Source organism: Neocloeon triangulifer, unplaced genomic scaffold (genome assembly GCF_031216515.1).
Source record: "Neocloeon triangulifer isolate White Clay Creek 2 clone unplaced genomic scaffold, ASM3121651v1 ptg000009l, whole genome shotgun sequence".
Taxonomy (NCBI): Eukaryota; Metazoa; Arthropoda; class Insecta; order Ephemeroptera; family Baetidae; genus Neocloeon; species Neocloeon triangulifer.
In genome coordinates, this window is record NW_026775551.1 from 436,671 (window position 1) to 459,107 (window position 22,437).

Sequence of the window (22,437 nt, forward strand, 5' to 3'; positions counted from 1 at the left end):
AAAACTTTCCCGACGAATCTCGTCCTGGCTCGTCCTAGTCATATCCTCAGCTCTCTTGGAGTTGTCGTCATTAGCCTCCTGGGTCTGGTCAGTCAGTTTCTTGATAAAGGCCTTCACACTTCCTCCTTCTTTGCTCTGAGAAATTAGGGCCTCATCAGCAGCATCCAACATGTCAGGTGAATTAATTTTTTTTTTTTTTTTTTTTTTTTTTTTTTTTTTTTTTTTAGGGTCAGGCCAAGACAAAGTCTTGTCGGCCTGTGCCCTTTATTGGTGGTACAGAAGGCACCACCCAATTAATTTTTTTTTATTTTTATTTTTGGGTTCAACTTTATTTAAAAAATCATCATTTTTTGCTGGCATATCCTTAATATTGGTCCACGCGATGATGACAACAAAGCTGAAAACTAAAAGAGAGAAAAAAGATTAAGAAAGGATGTGGATTTGGTTGGGGTAGGGGAAGGTCAGATTTTGATATCTTTTGGTGTTAAGGATTTACTGCATAATTTTTTGTTTCAATAATTATGTCTATTTTTATTTTTATTTGTGCTGCAAATTAAAAATAAAAAGGTTTTCATTTAATTTTGGGTTAATTTTTGTGTGTGCTGGAACTGCAATTTTTTTTTTTCAGTCTGGAATTAAGGTTTGATACCATAATTTTATGTTTTCTTTAGCCGTATTAATTGAGTTAAAGTTTTTAAAGCGGGCAGGCAACTTGTTCCACAGTCGCGGCATAATAAATTCCCACGTTCTTTCGTGAAATCTATTCTGGCTAAGAGGCATCACTAGCGGGTCGGTTTGCGCCGTGCGTGTTGAATAATTGTGCGTTCTCCTTGCACCAAAGTTTCCGTCAAAATATTTAAGAAGAATGATGTTCTGTTCAAATATTAGCTCAAGCGGCAATGCATTCCAAATTTTAAAAACATTTTCATTGTGTGCTTTTAATTGATTTTTTCTGGCCATTACGTAGAGCAGTTTTTCTTGTAATAATTTGAGGGGCGTTGTTGTGCCGTGGCCCCATGCCACAAGCCCGTAAATTAAATGCGAGTATGCGAGAGAGAAATAGACGGTTCTCAATGAATCCGCATTCAGTCTGCTTTTTGTTAGCTTTACTTCTCTTATTACGGAGCGTAGTTTGCTCGCCACTCTTTTTATTTGGGGCGCCCAACAGAAATCATCATCAATGAGAATTCCTAAATATTTATGCGTTCGCTCCATTCTTATCGCCGCACAAGTGCAGCCTATTTGGAAGTTATGCAAGCACTCCAGAGAATGCAATGTGATATTGGGGCTCGCTGCGGGCCGATTTGATTTCTGACAAATGTGCATTGCCACTGTTTTCTTAATATTTATTAAGAGTCCATTGTCATGGGACCACTCATTTAAAACGTTAATTTCTCCTTGGATTTGTTCTTTACACGTATCTAAATTATCATGGCTGCACAAAATCAAGAGATCATCCGCAAAAATTAACACTTTTGCTTTTTTTATGTGCTTTGGCAAGTCATTTGTATAAATGATGAAAAGTTTCGGTCCTAGGATTGAACCTTGCGGCACTCCGGAATTTAAGTCGAAAAACTCACTATTTTTCCCATCAACATTTACACAAAATTTTCTATTTTTTAAGTAAGTAGAAAAAAGAGAAAGCAATTTTCCTCTAATTCCAATATTTTCTAATTTTTTTAGCAAAATGTCATGGTCTAACACATCAAAGGCCTTGCTGTAATCAACAAAAACAGCTAATGTGTGTTCTTTGTTTTTTAAATTTGTATTTACATAATCTGATAAATCAGACAAGAGGTGATCGACTCCTTTTCCTTTTTGGTATGCAAACTGGCGTTTGTCAATTATCTCAAATTCATTTAAGTAATTTGTTAAGTGCAGGTCAAGGAACCTCTCAAATATTTTATCAAGAACGCTTAGCATTGCGATCGGTCTGTAATTTGCTGGGTCTTTGTGCGCGCCGCTCTTATAAATTGGTCGGACTATTGCTTCTTTCAGTGGTTCGGGATACAAACCAGTGCGTAAGCAATTATTAATTATTCTTATTAAAATTTTGACAAAGTCATCACCAGCGTATTTTACATCATTTAAACGAATTCCATCCGTGCCAGGACCTTTCTTTTTTAGCTTTTCAATTATGTAGTTTATTATTGTCTCGCTGGCCGGAGGAATGTGCATTGACTGGGCTGCTGGTAGCTCCATTATTGGTGGGCGCCTCGCTACAAAATTGCAGGTGTGGCGCAGTGCCGAGACTTTCACAGAAAATTGCTCTCCAAATTTTTGCAATATATCCTCTAAAGATAGATTATTCGGCATGTAGCGAACAATATTTTCATCAATTGAGAGTGATACTCGTCCAAGGATTTCATTCAATATTTTCCACGTGCGCGCGGAGTCGCCGGCGCAATCAAACAATAGATTTTTGTAATATTTGCTTTTAGCTTGTTTAATTTTAAAATTTACTAAGTTTCTTATTTTTTTATAGTCTTCTCTGTACATTTGATTTGTTTTGTTTCTTTTGCATTTTAAGAAGTATTTATCTCGGATTTCAGTCAAGTTGAGAATTTCTTCTGTTATCCATTCATTACCATTTTTTCTGGATCTTGAATTATTAATATATTTTCTTTCAACATTGGCTTTCTTTATGAGCTGAATTATTTCTGCGATCTGTGATATCGGGTTTTTATCTGGATCTTCTAAGTCGATGTGTTTATTCCAGTCAAAGCAACTAAGCATTTTATATACTTCTGCATTATTTATTTCATCTTTGTAGGTAATTTCTTCGTTTTTAATTTTACTAAATAACATTGAGCAGGTCATATAATGATCTGAAACTTTCATTTTGATAACTGATGATAAATTTTGATATTTGTTAAATTTGTGATACACGTGGTCGATCAGAGTGGTGGAGTAATTATTTCCACAAAATTCTTCGCGCGTCGGCGAGAAAATGCACCGTTCTAAACCGAATTCTGCCATTAGGTTTTGGTATTTCTCTATTGTGGTGTCAATCTCGTCCAACAAGTTCAAATTTATATCACCTGTTATGAGAAGGTCGCTTTTATCAGCGTTACAAGAAACATCTGTTTTTATTAAATAATTTTGGAGCTCGTCTAAAAAGTATTTTTTATTGCTGGAAGGTGGCCGGTATAATGCCAGCAGCAAAATATCATTATTTATTTTTATTTCTAGACTCTCTGCTGTATTAAAATCAGTATTTTGTATTTTTATTTTGAAAGAGTTTCTATAGAAAATTATTATTCCGCCACCGCGGCCAACTTCACGCGGCTTTGCTACTTGAGAGAAACCTTCGATTTTATACTTATTTAAATCTTCCTCTTTACAATTTATTTCTGTGAGTACAAGAAAATCGATTTTTTTAATATCTTCATTAATTGTACTTAAAAAAGAGTTAAAGTTTGCATTAATTGATCTGATATTCAGATGGGCTATTATGTAATTTACGTATTGGTTTTGCATAAATGATTTTGCAGTAATGTAAAAATTTTCAATTTTAGCAGCATTAGTTAAAACTTGGTCATGATAATTGGCTAGATCAGTCATTTTGAGGTGCTTGCGATGTTTTCATCGGATTTTTATCTATTTTCTGATCGGCCCCTTTGTTCAGTTCAATTTTTGTGATAATGTCAGCAGTTGTTCTGATGCGCATTGCCACGGGAGTTTTCTCGTCTTTGCGAGCAAAGATTTTTCCTCCTTTCGTCCACACAAATTTAACGCCATTCTTGGTGGCTGCTGTGCGCGTATCAAAAAGCAACTGCTCGAATGCCAAGAACCACCGCTCGAATGAAGAACCACCGCTCGAATGCAACAATATCACCTTTTTTCGCTACCGCTGGGATGGGTGCAAGGGTTAGAATCGAGGCTAGTGTCCCTGCCGCCGCACAGACCCTCTCAGTCGCCCTTGCAGAGCCACCCGCTGGGGCGACAGTATCATGGGCAGCTTTTATGGCACTGCCAAGCCCATTAATGCCACCTTGATGTTCCTCGTCCTTATGGTGCTCATCCTTCCTGGTTTCTCCATCTGGATCTTCCTTCTGGCTCAAAGTCATCTCGCTTTGCGTCTCAACAAGGGTTGGCGTAACAAACTCGGCGGGGGCGTGCAATATAAAGTTTGAGGAGTTTGCCTCACAGAGGACTTTAGAATTTACCTCTGGCAAGAGGTTTGTCTGAGGGGGCTCCTGAGAGTGCTCCGCATTGGGCGAGGGTGGTTGGGACTTGCCACCCCCACCAGACAAACTCTTTGACAAGTTAACTTCCTCGTCCTTCGTCCGTCCTTCTGCCGCAATTCTCTCCTCCTTCTTCTCTAGGTCTCTGGTCAGTCGGTCATTTGGTGATAGCCTTCTGCTGTTTCCCTCTTTGGTCTCCTCACATCTCATGGTTGCGACATACTTCTCAGCATAATCACGTTCCTTCTCTCGCTCAACATCAGTCGCAATTTTATTTTGTGCCAAGGGCGAGAATGAGTTGCTAGTTCCAAGACTTGTATACTGCTCATACCTTTTTGGTGCTGGCTTGCCAGGGGGGTGATGAGAAGTTGGGGGCTGCTGTGGGCAACCCCCACTGGCAAAACCCGTTGCAACTGTAAGGCACCCAGTCCTACTCTCCCGTCTCCTATGGGCTGTTTTTAACTGTGCGCCCTCAGCTACAACTCCGCCAACACCTGCAAATTTAGGACGTAAGCAATACACAACAAACTTCACCTCAAGGTCAGCGAAAATTTCCATCAACTTGGTCTCGGCAAACTCCCACGTAATCCTATTACAATTACAATTATTGCCCAGAGGGGTGATGGCAATTTCCTTCAGGCCTCTCTCCTTGACACGGTCCTTCAGGGCGATCAGGGCACGCAGGTGGTTCAGGTAGAATGCACCAGGGTTACTAAATTTAGTTTGTTTTGCCCATGGTTTGGAGACCAGATGCCAAATTTCTTTATTTTCCACCTGTTGAATTCGAATATCTCCAACTTCAAGAGTTACGCCTACTCGTCCTGGGTGTCCAAATTTATTAGCCAGGGCAAGCGCTGCTCCTCGTGAGTTAACCAGGTCGCCACCAACCAGGTGACAGATGACATCCTCAGCAGCATTGGTAATGTTTTCATTTCGAAATTCAAACTCACATTTTGCTGCCGTTGACCACCACTTCCGCTCTCCGAACTGAACCTTTTTGTAATACGTCAGGGCGTCCTTCTCGTGGACTGTCCACTCCGTCTGCTCGTTTTGTTTCAGGACAAATTGCTTCCTTGCGTCTTCCACTCGACCGGGCGTTGTATCCAAGGTCAACTCACTGTTTTTTACCGGAGACATCGAAATGACAGCCTTCAAGGCGGCTACCTCCAGTTGTAGTGACCTGAGTGTTTGTAGGACCCAATCATCAGAGTATATGCCGATGAAACGAGGCTCTTGCGGGGTGCGGTGACCTGTTTTTCCGACAAAGCGTCTTTGTTGATGTTGTTTTCGCGGTGTCGCCGCCATTGAACTTTTCATCGTCCAATATTGACCTAATCAACGGAAGATTTTGGCCACCTTCACTCACAGGGCAAGAAGGACTCCTTATATACACACTCCGATCAGCGATAGAAGCTTTCTCACTCAAAAAACTTAATTTCTTATCAAAAGTAAGTACCAAACAAATTTTACACGTCCATATCTTAAGAGAATGATTTTCAGAAAATGTTAATTATAAATTTCGTTTAAATAATATCTCGCTTTGCAAACTTTTTAATTCAATTATTATTAAACATAATTAATCTCACTGATCTTTACGTGATTTTTTAATAAATCAGGAAAATCAGTCTATAATTTTTGATCAAGTAAACTGCGAATCTCCCTTTTTTTATAATGTAAAACAATTTTCACCCGATACAGGTGCGGATTCTCAACTTTCATTCAACTTACGAGCAATTCCAAAGTTTAATTTAAAGCAAGAAACGGCCAATTCGCCGGCAAAAATGGAAAAGAGAGAGACGCCGTCTTTTCTCCGCTAACTCTTTTCATAACGAATCTTGCATAAAAATTGGCAATCGTGGAGCGGTTGGTGGTCGAAATTAAATTTTCTTTCGATCCGCCTGCTGCCGCGCTGCGCACCTTGCTGAATACATTTAACAAAGTTTTTCGTCCGACAAGCCGTATATTTCATACCTCGGCTTTTTAACGCAAAGTTTGCGCCGCAATAGAGAGAAAGAGAGAGAAAGGGCTCGCATGTTTCTCACACTTTAGCAGCCGCACGGGGCGATAGGTGCGTTTAGCGCAAAGTTTGAAGCCGCGAGCGAGCGGGCGGGTGGGCCAATAACTGTTTTCCGCCATGTGAAAGAGCGAGCCGAAATTTTTCACGGCGCGGTGCTTCAAAGAGCAGTGCGTTAAAAAGCTTTCAAATACATAAAAGTGGTCGGCTGATGTTTATGGGCAAATATAAAAACGGATGAGAGTTTAGCTGCCGGTCGCCCCTGTGCTGAAATAAAAGTGAAAAAAAACGAACGATGCTTTGACGTCCGTCCGACCGCGCTGACGATATTTTCATTTTCGCAAAAGCTGCACGCATTATCATAATAATGCGAAAAAATGGGCGCAAAAAGTGGCGGGCGTGTTAAGAGATTCGCTTTCCGCGTCCGAAGGCAAATCCTTTCTCTAATGAGCGCCGCTTTTTTCATTCCATTTCACGGTACATTTTGCACATCAAAGCGCGCGTGGCTAAAAAATGCTTTCGAGCTGTTAGCGTTTTAATTAATGCTACGTAACTTGGCCGAGAGCAAGTGCTTCTTCTTCGCTAACGTTTACTTTTTTCAAAGGTGAAAACGCCTTGCAAAAAGTGCGTCGTACTGAAAACAGACTCAAAAAACATTTTTGAATTTTTTCAATTTATTTGAAGTTCTTCTTTTTGCATTTAAATGTAATATTTATTTTGCTTCACAAATTTAGCTTAAAAAGAATTATTTAACATTTTTTTTTTTAAGAAAGAAAAAAATGGAAGAATTCCATCAAAATTCAGCAAATAATTTATCCTGAAATTTAATTGACTAGGGTAGGGCTTAAATATTGCACAAATTTGGCATTTTGGCAAATCAAACTTAAAATAGGAAAACGCTACTGGGTGCATTTCCTGAGTTTGATGCGGGACAAACTTAACTTGTATTGACTTACAATCAACTTGGCTGAGCTGACAACTTGATCTTGCCCAAGTTTTCGAATTTGTCAAAGAGCTGCTTGATCGTTTCTCTCTCTTGTCTCTCTGATGGAATCAAACGTCACTTGTTTGCCAAGGATGCGATCGCAAGCGGATCTGCGAAGCAAAATTACTAAGCGGGTCGTTGTTTACCCAGGGTTAAGAGCAGCAGCAGCCCTCGAGGACGAGAGGGAGAAAATTATCGCAGGCAGTCAGTCGATCGGAGTTGCCGATACAAAAGAGACCCCTTTCAGCAACGGGTTGATTTGCATTTGTCTCTTGCTGCTAGTCGGGAATCTGCTCAAGTGACTCCGAAGAAGTCGAAACTCGCGTCAAATTGACTTTTGACTTCAAACGCTTTGTGCTGTAAATAAGAGCACGAGAGAGATCAGGCAGATTGAAAAGCGTTCCACTCAAATTTGTTCTGAGAAGGTCGCTTCACGCCGATGTCATCTTCTGTGAATGTCCATGATTTGAACTACGTGGAACAAACAGAGAGCGCCAGCAATTCACCTTTGACGACCCGGCATTTTTTATGCCGTAAAGGATGGAAAAATAAAAATTTTATTATTAATTTGTGAATTTTCCACAGACAATTAATTTAGATTTTGGATCTATGCAAAATTTAAAGAGTATATCAACTGATCAGGATCGCAATGAGCTAAAATTGAAAATACATAGAAGCATGGATACTTTCAAAAATGTGTAGTGTGTAAAGTTATGAAATAATCGGCTTCGAAAGTTGCATTTCCAAATCTTTTCTGTAAGTGCATATCTGATTGAGAGATTAAATTTGCTTGAGTTTTTTTGGAAGTTTGATTAAGAGAGAAAATTAGTGTTAATGCCTTTGCTTTTTTAATATATCACAAAAAATCAATAGTTGCAAAATGAAATCACGTCGAGGTTGTTTTTTAGTATGTATGTGAATTAAGCTTTTTTTTCGATTTTATTGCTCAATCTTTGACAATTTTATCTTTAAATTTTCCATCAGGATATCTAGAAGCTAAATAGAGAATCCAATTACATTTTCCTCAAAATCCCTAATTCGGGCGCTGATTTGCGATCCCGGCTCTCATCTCAGAGTTCAGCAGATCGGAATTATTTCCTCCTAGCAAATCAAATATTACTTTAGCTCTCTGCCGACCTTAATTCGAGATTGATGTTTTGCCAATCACGGTGTGTCAATAAAAAGCCGCCAGACCAATCCATCTGGGCGCCGCTTTCTCTCTCTCTCTCTCTCAGCTGTTGGGAAAAATCATCTGCTGCGGTCGAGATTATTTGTTCACGTCATCCACGCTTGCTTGTCATATTATTATTATTGAATTACTCCCCCACGTCTATCTTTTTTCCGTACACTTTTATTTGCTGCAAAAAGCAGCGCGTTGATTGATTCTTTTTTGGCCTCTCCTTCATCACGGCAGAAAACAAGGAAATAATTTCGCTCCAAAATGAATTTCCATCGGACGGAAAAGTTTCTTTTATGAAGACATTTATGGTGCGGTCGTTGCATTTTTATTTCGGTCGGTCCGCCTGTTTGCCATTTTTCCAATGCGCGCGATAAGAGCCGTCGGCGGTCGTGCCGGTTGCATACCGATCAGGCTGCCGTGTTATTCCAATATGTAATTCGTTTCAATGTACACCTACACACACACACATATGGTTTTGCTGCACGTTAGGTACACACACGTGTGGAATGACGGCTTTGAGCAGCAGTCGTGATGGAGCCAATTTTCTCCTGCGGCACTCGGCTCGTTTATTCAATGCGGACTAACTGCATTCAAAGATGCGATTCAAATCCCACGTGAGGATTTTGAAATGGGCCGTGAATAAAAATTGTAAAACTGTGAATACAAATTATTATTCTGAAAAGACGTTCTATTAATTGGCAAAGGAGGGAAGGCTTAGTGGGGTTTTCATTCAAATTAAATTAGACTAATTAGCTATTATTTGCAATGCAACTCTAAAGACAGAATATATGTTTCTACTTTAAAAATGTAATTCTATGCTGCATTCAATGCCAGGAAAAAAAAATTGTAACGAAAAGTTAATTTATACAGTTCTTTTTGTGGCTTTATTTGAAATATTTGAATTGAACACAAATTTTCAGCTTTCCAAGAATTTTTCAAGAGTGGGAAGGAAATCCGGCAGTTGAATGGTTCTTTGGTAAAAAGATATATGGGCACCAGCTTGAGATCTGAACTCTTAAGAGGGCTCAAAGATGCATTTTGCGTAAATATGCTCGTTTTCAAGCGAGGGGTGAGTCGTTGTCGTAAAAAATAAGTGCAAAATGCACTCTGCTTTGGATAAACGGCAAAGACATTAATCCTCGTCAGAAAGAGCACTAAAATATTCCACTAAAGAACGCTTAACTGAAATAGAGGCGCTCGTTGAGATTCAGTAAAACCGTTATAAAACTTGATTAAATTTGATTAAAATTAATCTCAAGAACTTAAGAATCGTTGAAAATTTTTATGAATAACTTCAAATTCGCGATCAAATAAATAAGCAATATAATCGGATTTTACATAATCTTTTCTGGGTCAAATATTAAATATAAAATAAATTGATAAAATCGGATTTTACGAATATTTTTTTGTATCTCCAAATATTAAAAATAAATTTATGTACATACGTTCGCTGTTTTTTTTTACTGAATTTCGTGATTTTGCAATCAGGACCAAATTCATTAGGCGGGAATATTCCAATGAACTCCTGGTTCAAAGCTAAATGGCTAGAGGTAAAAATTATTTAAAATTTAGACTTCATCATAATCTGAACGAAAAAAATACCTGAATTGTACTGAAATAAACTGCTTTACAAGGCCAAAAATAATCTAAAGACAAAATGCGATATAAAATTGAGTTTTGTCACTCAAATCGAACTGGGGAATGATTTGGGTGCATCTCGCTTTGTTTGTTTTGCTGCACGAAATTCAATTATCCCTCTTGTGTAGGCGGGGCGAAGCTGGCGCCGGGGTGCGAGGATTCGATCGGGGGCGCCTTTTGCAGCCACCGAAAATGTGTCTTCGGAAATGGCCAGATAAATAATTCAGGGGGGTGAAAGTGCGTTATAGTTGTTGTTCTGGCTCACGTGTCGCCAACAAATTGAAAACCTTCCGCCGTCGCCGCCACACATGTAATAATATTGCTGGATGCGCGTGCTTCTCTTTCTCTCACAGGCGCACCTCCTAGGCAAGCAAGGGTTGATTTCCCCATAGAACTGCCACTTGTACGGCTCGGCCGCCCGCCGGAATACTAATGCTTTTTTTGAGCAGCCGCCTCTCGCGAGATGTTTTCGCTCAAAACGCCGTTGGCTTGCCGCTTGATGAGCGCGGGCGAAATAAAAACTGAGCTGCGCCGGACACTCTTCATCTCGCGCCACGGAAAACAAGCTTGCCAGATGCTTCTCGAGTGTGCCGGCGCGCCTGCGACCGACAGCACGAATCTTCCACTCAAGTGCCGGAGAAAAATTTCATGACACGCGCTCACATTCCCGCACTTTTCACCCTTTCGTTTTGATCAAAAGTCACTTTGATGACGTAATTTATTATAAGAAAATATTAATCAGCTAAATTAATTTTTACCGACTGTAATTAATACACTCATAATATCTCAAGCCTTGTTGATTTCTTTGGAAAACATCTTTTCAGTTTATCTAATAATTTTGTTCATTTTATTGAAGTTTTAGTCTTTTTAATTGATCGAAAAATGTTGTTTAATAAGTTAAAAGAATAATGATTTTTTTTTTTATTGATTGTGATCTCCAAATAATTTGTTAAAAATATGGTTAAATGTGAACAAAAGTTATTATCTTCAAATGCTTAGTTTGTTAGTGAGTTTTTGAGAATTTCGCGACACAAAAACGTACAATTTTTGTGTCGTTTAAAATAAATTCCTTAATTAAAAGTCAAAATATTTTGGTCCTTCTTTAAAGCCAAATTTTCCTCGCACAGTTTCAGTAAAACCGCGTTAGCTCTTAAAAATTATTATTTTATTTATAAAAGAAAATTTTAGGTTAATTTAACAAAGGTTACAGTTATGAGAATTAGTGAAAGGCTGTAATTATTATTAACTTTTATTTCTTACATTTTCACCACCAACGGATTCCAATGGGAAGCTCCGTTTTGTTCCCAATCCGAATTCAGATCACGTTTTATCTTTTAAATGAATAACAAAACGCTGGCCATTAACTTGCTTCAACGACTTCATTTTAAGAAAGCCGAATTGAAAGCGAGTGGATTGCCTGCCCAATTCCCTTTGATTGGCAGTCGTTTCTGCCAAACGTTTGCCGTTGCACTAAAATCGAATGTGTCTGACTCTTTTTAACGTCTCTGTTTCAGGTAAGTACCGCGCTCGCCGCATAAGTAGCACTTTGGAAGGATCGTCGTTGAGCGAATCAAACTGCAGTGAGTAAAATTACGCGCTCTCGATCTCGGCGCAGTGAGAAAATTTATCGATTCGCTTCATTTTATAGGCCGGGCAAATCAATCGGGAGAGCGTGTGCTTATTTTGGTCCGGTCGAATTTGTCTCGGGTCTACCTGCTCGAATTATTGGGCCTCTCCTCTTTTTATTACGACGCACTCGGCCGAGCGAGAGCTAGAGATCGGCCTAGAGACACTAAATGTCAATCACGGAGCCAAATAAATTCGCGTCCGGCCCGATTGTCAGGCCTCCCCCGACGCGTGCGACACAAATCGCGCGTGTGTCATCCCCCAGCACGTCTCTGAATTCGACCTCCGACCATAATTTTCCACGCCAGCTTTTTTGTCAGATTTTAACAAGGGCAGCTCAAAAACCGTTAATCCAAAAGGAACTCAAAGTTTTGCAATTCAGATGTTGGATTCCATTTTAAAAGCATTTTTCAGAATAAAAAAAATTTATTTATATAATATAATTATATTAGTTAATTTTTGAGTACTTCTTTGCGTATAAAAATAAAATTAAAGCAAGAAAGAATTTATAGCTCATGATTTTTGTTGCAAAAGAAAAATCATTTCATATATGGCAATAAATGTGTCATTAATGGGAAAACATAAAATACGGTAAAATACCATAGATAAAAAATAAATTTGATAAATAAATTTTTATTAAAATTTTACCTTCATATCGCATAACTACTGGAAGTATTTGAATGAGCTTTTTTTAAACAATTTTAACGCTGAATTGATGTGTTCCCTGCACGATTTAATGAATTTTTAAGTGAAATAAATATTCTTTAAAAAAGGGATGAAAAAATTCAAAAATAAAAAGGAGGAATTATTAGACTTTATTTTTATAATTTCTTTAACATTTTATGTGATATTTCAGCAACAAAGTAATTATTATTATTTTTTTAATTTTAATTTAAGAAGGATTTTAATTCATTTAAATAATAGTATGCTAGTAATTTTATTTTCAAATTTTTTGAAATTTTAAAAAGAAAAAAATATTACAAAAATTTCAAAACTGAGCGCAAGAATTTCCCATTTATTGACACATAATCAAAATGATTTTTTCTACAATAAAATGTATTGAATGATTTACTCCATTTAATTTGTGTTGTTGATTTGCGAACTTCATACATTTTATGTCTGTGCAGCAACATTTTTTCAATATAACTAAACGCCTAGTCAGCCAATTCATGCAAATCAATTGTGATTAATTTTTTCCTCGAAATCTATAAATACTCATCTTTGCCAAGCATCCAAATCCATCTTTTATAATTTTCGAACTGTAGCAATGAGCTCAACTGAGATTTACACCGAAGAGAGTGCGAATTGTGAAATCTGAGGCGTGAAAGAAAAATTCCGGCAGAAGTAATTTCGTCTCGAGCGAATTCCTCTCGTTGCCGCCCCTTGACAACAAGGAAAATAGCAACGACTTTTATCCTCTCTCTCGTTTTTTTCTCCTCGTCGGAAATAAAGAGAGGAAAGACAAGACTCTCTCTCACTCTAGCTTTCTCTGCCTGCACGCGATTGCACACAAATCCGTCGATTGGTTTTTTTTTTACCATCCACCCCGTTTTAATGGAGACGACGCGAATAGGAAGACCGAGACGCGATTGATTTTCGCGCAGCGGCTTCTCGCCGAGGACAATTAGCACTAATGGAATTTGCATCTGTATCGGGGGCTGACCCCTGTTGGTGCTAATTCGCCGGCGATCTTGTCACGCGTGTGCATTAACAACGACGTGACTCGCATTTCCGACGAGCTGCCCATCAAAGGGAATTAATTTGTCCGGTCCCCTGGGCCCTCCTCTGAGGATAGACCGACCTGCCGGATGATAATTACTTCGAGTGGCTTCTCTGCAGATGCTCTTAATGGACTCGGAAAAGCTGCTCGGAAATTTCAATTTGCCGTCAATTGTGCAACGCCAAGCAATCGACCCCCTGTCACGCCAGTTCCCTAATTTTTGAGGACAGGGGAACGTTTCTTATTATTAACGGAAAAGGGCAGGCACATCACAGTCCAAGGAAAGTTGAAAAAATAAATGCTGTCGCCGTTCAAGTTAAAAAACTGGTCGCTTTTCCATGAGATTTTGTTCATCAATTTTATATACTCTTGAAATTGTATGTATTTAATTTATTAGAAAATTTTTGCTATTTTTTTTAAGTTGCATAAATACATTTTTTTTTTAATTTTGTTGAACATTGACACGGTTTTTCCTTGAAGGGTGTTTTGAGTCGTTTATTAATTACCGTTTCTATTTACTCTCCATTCAATAATGTCAATCAATAATTGAAATTATTTCGACAAGAATTCGTATATACACAAATAATTTTCTACAATTTTTAAAAAATTAAAAGCATTGGAGTAAAATAAATTATGTTGTGCAGGATAATATTTTTCTATAAAACAATAAAGGAAGCAAAAAAATCCGTCGAAGAAAGGCTGATTTGAAATCAAAAACAAATTAATTCCCATTTTTAATGTCAAAATCCCGTGCGAAAATTGTTGGTTCAAGACGCAGTTATTTTATAAAATAACTTCGTCTTGAACCAACAATTTTCTTTTAGATTTCAAGTTATAACTTTTATTCTGATGTAATCACATTGTTTATAACAATTATAATATTCCTTAGCATAAAAATTATATTTGATTGTACTTCATTGTGTGGTGTTTTGTCTCATACAGCGTGCGTCTTATGGTTAGTAATTGTTAATTGCAGCTTTTTTTGTGCCGAATGATTTTTTTTTAAACGTGAAAATAATTTTCAGATTCGCATTAAAAAGTGCCAAAAATGACCTGGGTTTAGCGTGAAAATTCCCTAAAGGCCGGAAATCGTGCGGTCAGTGCAAGTGCTGGCTAAAAATGGCACCGTTGGGCGGGTTTCTGCGCACGGCGCGCAATCGATGCATTATTAAAATTTACACCGACACTCTCGGCGTGCCAAATGGGGTTTTAAAGAGGAACATGCACCCGCTATTGTAAAATTCCATTAGGAATTTTTATTAATTTGTGCGAAAGAAACCAACTTCGTGAATTATGGCAAAATGCAAATGCCTCGCACAGCTATTAAGCCGCACTGCACTGGATGCACTCCCTCAGTTGTCAGTGGCATTTCCATCCTGCTGATGGTGTATAATAACACGTACTTTTCGGATACGATCGAATGCACCGGAGAGACGGATTAGCATTCCAAAGTGCTGCGAAATGCACTTTGCATCGCTATTCATTCTTTACTTTTTTATTTATTCTCTCATATAATACCGCGTCGACCTACTTGCAGCAACACAAAGCCGCATTACGGCCAAAGACGACTGACTCACTGCCTGTCCAATGCACCAGGGAATTCATTAAAAAGCAATTTTTGGCCAATTCCCTCGTTATTAACAATTTTTTTTATAGTTTCCAGGAAAATTACGCGTTTTTGCCTCAACGGCATATCAAAGGGTAGCAATTTCAATGTAAATTAGCAGAGCAATTTGCGTTTTTTTCTTATTTGGTTCTCCTATTCAATATCATTTTAATAATCAATGGAAATGAAATGTTTCCTGGTTACATTAGATTAGATTAGATCAAACTTTATTGCATTAGACATATATAGAAGATCTCCAATTTGCCTTTACAACAGGTCATTATGATAAGTAAAGCAGATTTTTAGATTATGTCATTAAAAATGTAAATTTCAACATTCTAAACCTATATTTTTTTTTAGTAATCTTCTACAATAGAACATTTTGGAAAAATAAAAAAATTAAAAAAATAAATTATATGGCGCTTATTTAGTCAACTTAGTGCATTTTTACACAGTATAAATTTACTCGCAATTCTTATTTTAAATCAAAGTTCATAGATATTTAAAGCAACAAAAACTAAACGAAGACTCAACATGTAAAAGAATTACACAATTGAGGGTTAAATCGTGTTTTTTTTTTTAATTTAAAATCGGCTTTTCCTCGGTGGGTTTTGTAAATTTTTTAATAAGAAAAACAATACCCTGCTCTACATTTTTTGGCTGCAGCCATAATTCACGAGCTGTGAAAAAGAATCAAATTTTCAAAACAGTTTTCTTTCAAATTAACAATATTTCTTGGAAACTTATTTTTTAAACTACAAATTTACACAGAACAATTTTCTAATACAAATTTGACAATTTAATTTAAAAAAAGTTTAAATTCAATTGTCAAATTGTGTTGAAAATTGTTTTGGGTAAATTGCTAAAAAATTTAAAGATAGAATTTTGTACTAAATTTTGTCAAAAATTATTTCACAGCTCATGAATTATGGCTGCAGCCGAAATATGCAGAGCAGGATATTGTTTTTCTTAAAAAATAAATAACTCACAAAATCAAGGAAAAGTCGACTTTGAATTCGAATTACCAAGACTAATTTAATTATTCCCCGTTTCAAGTGGTTTCTTTGGGTTTTGAATTCTCAGAAGACTAAAGATGATTTAAGATTGGGCTGAACCATAAAAATAATTTCCAAAATTCCTCTTTGTGATTTTTTTATAAAAACCAAAGAGATTTAAACAAAATAAATTGCAAATTTAAATATTTACGCTAAACAATTTAAAAATTATCAATAGAGTTTGCAATTTTTGCAATAATTCTGCATTGTTCACTTACATTTGGTTGCCAGATTGGACTTGAGCCGCGGGGTCAAGCTGAATCTACTGCACTACTTGCGATCGAAGCGTTTGCTCCAAACAGGTTGAGAATAATTCGGAGGCAGCAATAGAGTGCGGTGGCGGCGAAGTGGGTCGATGGCGCTATTTATTGGCCGAAACAGTGTGCATAAGCATTATTGCGAGCGAGATAACCAAGAGCGAGTCAGCAGCGCCTATAAAGTCTCAGAGTATGACAATTGCCAGCAGAGCAAAGGCAATTACATTTCAGCGGCGGCGGCCTCTCGAGGCTAATTGTATTTGCACTGAGGCATCAGGTATATTATGTCCACACACTCACCCTTTTCTGCTGCCATCCCGGCCGCTGCTCTCCAATGTAATTGGAACTTCTGAAAAGCCGGGCCGCGCGCAGCTATGGAAGCACAATTTTATATCAAAAATCCTCATGCTCAGGAAACGAGATTCACGTTGGTCGAGACTGGCATTTGCAAAGAAAATGTAGCTTTAAAACATCACAATTTTGGGCTCCTTGTTGGTTGGAATTTTTTTAATGCAGTAAAAAGTACTTATTTAATGTCTATTCCGATAAATTAAATTAAAAAAAGGTTTGAATTTTGAAAGAGGAATCTCTTAAAAATTTAAATACTTCGAGCGTTTCCGAGTGAATTTGAAGGGCGATTGGACGATTTTGGACTAGGCAGAACCTGTGTATGATTTTTATACATGCTTGAGAGGGTGCCCAGGGGTGTCCACACACAAATTTTCAGACCTCTAAAAAGGGGCGTTACCCAAAATTTCGGGACTTGAAAAATGGGCAAAAATTATTTTGGATTTGCTATAACTTTGGAACGGATAAAGTTATATTGACGTTCTCAACTGTTTCTGACGTAACGTTTTACGCTGAACAACTTTGCTGTTGACACCAAAGTTGTATTGTTAAGGGAAATGTCACTTTCAGGTGACCTCTGACCAAAATGTCAAATTTTGACAGGGAACGCCCCCTTCGATTTTTTTCCAGGTATAGGAAAAAATGTAGCCTATGAAATTTTACATCACATATGTCAAAATTAGAACAAGGTTATTTTTTGTTTTCGAGTAATTAATCGTTGAATAAGAAAAAACGCGTCCGAGGAGGGTCGAAAATTTTGAGGTTATTTCAAAAATCGAAGTTGAATCGATATGTTGCTTTTGCCTTACTTGAATATTTATGATACAATGGAACATTGCTGACTTGATTTAGTTATGTTTCTGTTAATTCTTTAATTTACCTCTAAATTTTCGACCCTCTTCGGACGCGTTTTTTCTTATTCAACGATTAATTACTCGAAAACAAAAAATAACCTTGTTCTAATTTTGACATATGTGATGTAAAATTTCATGGGCTACATTTTTTCCTATACCTGGAAAAAAATCGAAGGGGGCGTTCCCTGTCAAAATTTGACATTTTGGTCAGAGGTCACCTGAAAGTGACATTTCCCTTAACAATACAACTTTGGTGTCAACAGCAAAGTTGTTCAGCGTAAAAAGTTACGTCAGGAACAGTTGAGAACGTCAATATAACTTTATCCGTTCCAAAGTTATAGCAAATCCAAAATAATTTTTGCCCATTTTTCAAGTCCCGAAATTTTGGGTAACGCCCCTTTTTAGAGGTCTGAAAATTTGTGTGTGGACACCCCTTGGCACCCTCTCAAACATGCATAAAAATCATACACAGGTTCTGTCTAGTCCAAAATCGTCCAATCGCCCTTCAAATTCACTCGGAAACGCTCCTTCTATTTTTGAAATAGATTAAATGGACTTAAATATGAAAAAACTTTTCATTTATAGTGATGGTGGCATTTTGTTCTAAAATTATTTTTCTTCCTTTTTGAAATCAATTGTTTTCAATTATCAACAATTGAATGGAAACAATGGCAAAACTGGACAAATTAAATAAAACAAAATATATATTTTTCTTATTGTAAGAACTTTTTGTCAGCTTGAAAAAAGGTTAAAACCTTTTTTCAAAATAATTTTTTCAAAGAGTTTATCAATTCAATGTTCATCATCTTGAGAAGTTTTTTGCCACACTGGAGACTGACTATTGAGAAAGTGATACAAAAATTTGCACGAGTTCTTCCATATCCATTTGACGCGTTGAAAAAGCTCTCTTTTTGCGCGGCAGGAAGGAAATTATTGATTGCGTTCGGCGGCTGGATAAGCAAATGACTCGCCGGCAACCAGTTTCACATTCCATTAGCGGCGGAAAAATCTCTCTCTGCTCTCAGCCAAGGGAGGGAAATAATTTTTGGTGCGCGCACGGCGGCGGCCAGATTAGGAGCAACTGATTTGGCTTTTATTTGCGCTGCAGAAATTCGCTCTCGCAGCCAAAACTCTACAGGTGATCTTTTTTTTTCAATTTTACATCGGCTATTGCCTTTCCAATCGCATAAAAATTTACACGAAAGAGCTAGTTGGCGAGATGTACCAGCGATGATTTATAAACGGCAGCACCGGCTTGGCTAAATTCTAAATTGAAACAGACCGCTTTGAATGCGACGACCATCCACTCGCGAGCACCCACGGGAATTTCATTAAAAAAGCACCGATACTTTTTGGGATATTATTTTTAAAAAGCAGTGATTAGATAATGCATGAAATCACTGCCAAAAAATTATCAAAGGCTTTAAAAATTAATTTTATTACAATTTTATGATTGAAAAATTATATTTTGCTTTTTATTTTTTAAATTAAAATTTTTTGTCGATAAATTATTATTTTCCCTGTAATTCAAAAGGCGTAGTCCTGAATTTTGACTAATTAAATTAATCTGATAAGAGGGTGGAGCGTCCCTGCCCGAATTAAATTACAATACACGGCCGCATAATTAAGCCTGGGTTGGCTCGCTCGCCCTCGTCGCCCGGCGATTGCGAATTTATGCAAAAACACGCTGCTCGCGCGCGTTTGCGTTTGCATATAATTTCACCCGCGCGGCCTTTGTGTTTGGAATTCCCAAAAACTCGCGCTGCAAAGATGGAACAACATCAACAAAAGAGCCTGAAAATAAAAAGCGACTTTAATTAAAATATTTCATTTATGCTTTTGCGCTCTGCGGGCCCCGAATTCGTAAGTGGCGGCTTTTTTATCTCCTCTCACATTTTTCTGCAAAAGGCCGATTATGCCCTCGAAAATTTGAGCGCCGGCGAATTCGTTATTTGCGTACCTGGCCCTCTCTCCACAGCGGCACTTCAAAGGCTCTGCTCATTACCAGTGAGCGCCAGCCCCAATTTTTAACTGCTCTCGCACAAACAAATAACGCCGAACAACTTCTTTTCTTGGCAAAATAAATTCTTTGTTTATTCTCCATTATTGGCAAACATTAAATCGCAAAAGCTAGAGGGCGGAAATCTTACATGGAGTTATTATTTTGTGAAAAAATACTGAAATGGAAATAATTAATAAGGAGAATAGAAATTACATTTTTAGAAAATAATAATTTTACTCAAATTGGCCTCATTTTCAATGCAAGACGTAAATTTATTTATTTATTTATTTATTCCTCATTATATCAAATAATTTTTTTTATTGAAATACAATTAAATTTAACATATCTTTAATGTATTTAAAATTAAAGATGTAGCAAACTCTTTAAAAATCATGAAATCTCTAATTATGCCAAACAAAGGCAAGTTGGTTTATCTAGTGTGAATTTGAAAGAACATCTAATTTGGTTCGAACAAGATGCAAATTGGCTTGGACCGCGCCAATTGGCATAATTATTCAGGTTGCTTGTAATTAACTGGGGTTAGTCGGTCAGCGTGTCCCAGCAGCGCATGCAACATTTACCTGTGGCCGCAATAATTATAGACCGGCGGCGGGCAGGCCTTTGTCAAAACGCGAACTCTTGATTGCACGTTGCTAATTCATGCCCAATTCTGCGTCCGACGCACCGGCTGGACCGCCATGGTATGGGACCCTCTTCTATTATTGATTCTGCAATCTCAGTTACGATCGTAATTTTTAATTATTCACGCTTAACTGTCTGTCTTTGAGTTTGTAACCAGAGGGACAAAGATGATCTGCAGAAATTTGTATTAAAATATTAACTGTTTGAAAGTAATAAAATAGTAATGATTTACAAGTTTCTTTTATGATATTCAGAGTGGCATCCTTCTGATAAGCATAATATATGAACACAATTTAAAAGATTCTAGTTGAAAAAATTAATTGAAATGCTCTTTTAAAAATACGCTCAAATCGCCTATATCCACGTACATTTGGTTTAAAAAAATCATAGGATACCGAAATGGATAAAAAATCATTTTGGTTTTATTTTTATAGTCAATATCAAAGAGATTCCAATAAAAGTAAAAAGGTTGCATATATTTTATTTGCATGTATAATTATAATTATTATATAATTTGTAATTATACACAACTAGTGTACACCTCCCAAGTGTACAATTATGCACATGTTCTGTTTGAAGGTTTTAACAGATATTATTTGCTTCACAATCACAGCTTTTGCAAAAATCCAACAAACCAAAATATATAAAAATTATTAAATACTAAGTAATCTGCTTTATAGGCCCTGTCGGATATTGTTAATGCCTCTTTCCGCGACGGTATCTTTCAAAAATCAATGAAAAAAGCAATTGTGACTCCGCTGTTCAAAAAAGGTGACCGGCTAGATGTAAAGAATTATAATTATCGGCCCATATCCAGTTTACCAACCTTTTCAAAGATACTTGAAAAGTCCATTTTGCTTTGTCTCTTTTCATTTTACGAGGCGAATAATTTACTGCCGGGCTCGCAGCACGGGTTCATTAAGGGCAGGTGCACTGCGACTGCTCTTTTTGAATTTATTGTAAAATTGCACGAGCAGCTGGAGAAAAAGCAAAAAGCGCTTGGAATATTTTACGACCTTTCAATCGCGTTCGGAACAATTTGCGTGCCGCTTCTGCTTCGGAAATTTGAATTTCAGGACGTCCGAGGGGTTGCGTTGGAGTGGCTGCGTTCTGCCTTGACCGGCCGGACGCAGGCGGTCAAATTGCGTGTCATGGATGGGAAGCTGGAGAAGTTTGTGTACTTAGAGGAGCTTTTGCTTGAAAGAGGGACTACTCAGGGTGAAATTATTTCTCCATTTGGTTTTGACTTTTCTATCGGTGACATGCCGCTCCACGTAGCCGTCGGATTGCTTTTGAATTACGCGGACGATTCGTCGTCGCTAGTTTTTTCGCGAACGACTTATGCATTGGTGCGCGAGGCTCAATTGGCGGCTGATTTAATTTCCGATTTCTGTCGTGACAATTTTTTAACTCTGAATCAGTCTAAATTAGTAGTGCTGCATTTCCAACTTTGGCGTGCTATTTTAGATTGTGACAATTTCGCTCTCGCGGGTGTGCGTTAATGGCGCAGCACGGAGCCGCTTTGTTCTGCGCGGCCGCTTTTCGCTCGATTTGATTTTCTTCCAGTATTTTCCATTTATCTGCTTGAATCTTGTAAATTTGTCCGTAAACATCCGCATTACTTTAAAAAAAAAAAAACAAGCGAAGCTCATGATTATCAGACAAGGTCCACGAGTATTATTAAAATCAATTAAAATGTAGTTGAAAAAAATTAAAAATTAATTATTATTGTATCACTTTTATTGCGGATCATGGTGTGATATTACAGATATAATTCCCCGTCGTAATTCACCCATTTACAACTGGGTCAAAAGAGAGAAAGCAATAGAGTTAATGGAATGGAATACTTAGCTTTGAATAATAATTTTCTTTAAGTCACAAGCAGTTTTTTCCTTATTGTTTAATTTGTACGGTGAGAATAAGCAGCACTGGCCGCCGGTTTCAAGCAAAACCTTATATTTTGCCGGAGTGCAATTCAAATGTCAGAAGTAGAAAGTGGTTGCAGCAGGTCTAGGCGGCGTCTAGCATTGTGTTTTCTGGTATGCGCGCACAAAGGCACTGAATCCGGCGTAATTGCAAAACACGGGGCCGCTTTTTGCAGAAAGCGGCGGCTTGAGAAAGAGCCACGGCCCGCTGCTGATGACTTCATGTTCGCTCCGTGCGCGCATTTGTGTTTATGCAAATTGTTTTAATTCAGGCAGTGGTCGGCGCCGTGTTTGTGGTTTGCTCATTATAAAGTGGAGGCCCTTTGAGCCTCGGCACGCAGAGCTGGGCGCTTTTCCTTTCGTTTTGACTCGGCTAGGAGACCCTCGCAGGTATTAGC

The 22,437-nt window shown here is 37.7% G+C and overlaps 1 protein-coding gene and 1 long non-coding RNA gene across 3 annotated transcripts in view; one reads left to right on the forward strand and one right to left on the reverse strand.

Annotated features, from left to right (window-relative positions):
* LOC132195072 (uncharacterized) overlaps nt 1-16,324 on the reverse strand; it is a 31,783-nt gene extending 15,459 nt beyond the window's left edge. Inside the window, exon 1 of the long non-coding RNA XR_009441611.1 lies at nt 16,230-16,324. This is a non-coding gene — a long non-coding RNA (uncharacterized LOC132195072). The remainder of the gene's footprint in view (nt 1-16,229) is intronic.
* LOC132195066 (voltage-dependent calcium channel gamma-5 subunit-like) overlaps nt 1-22,437 on the forward strand; it is a 203,657-nt gene that overhangs the window by 38,215 nt on the left and 143,005 nt on the right. The window lies entirely within an intron of this gene.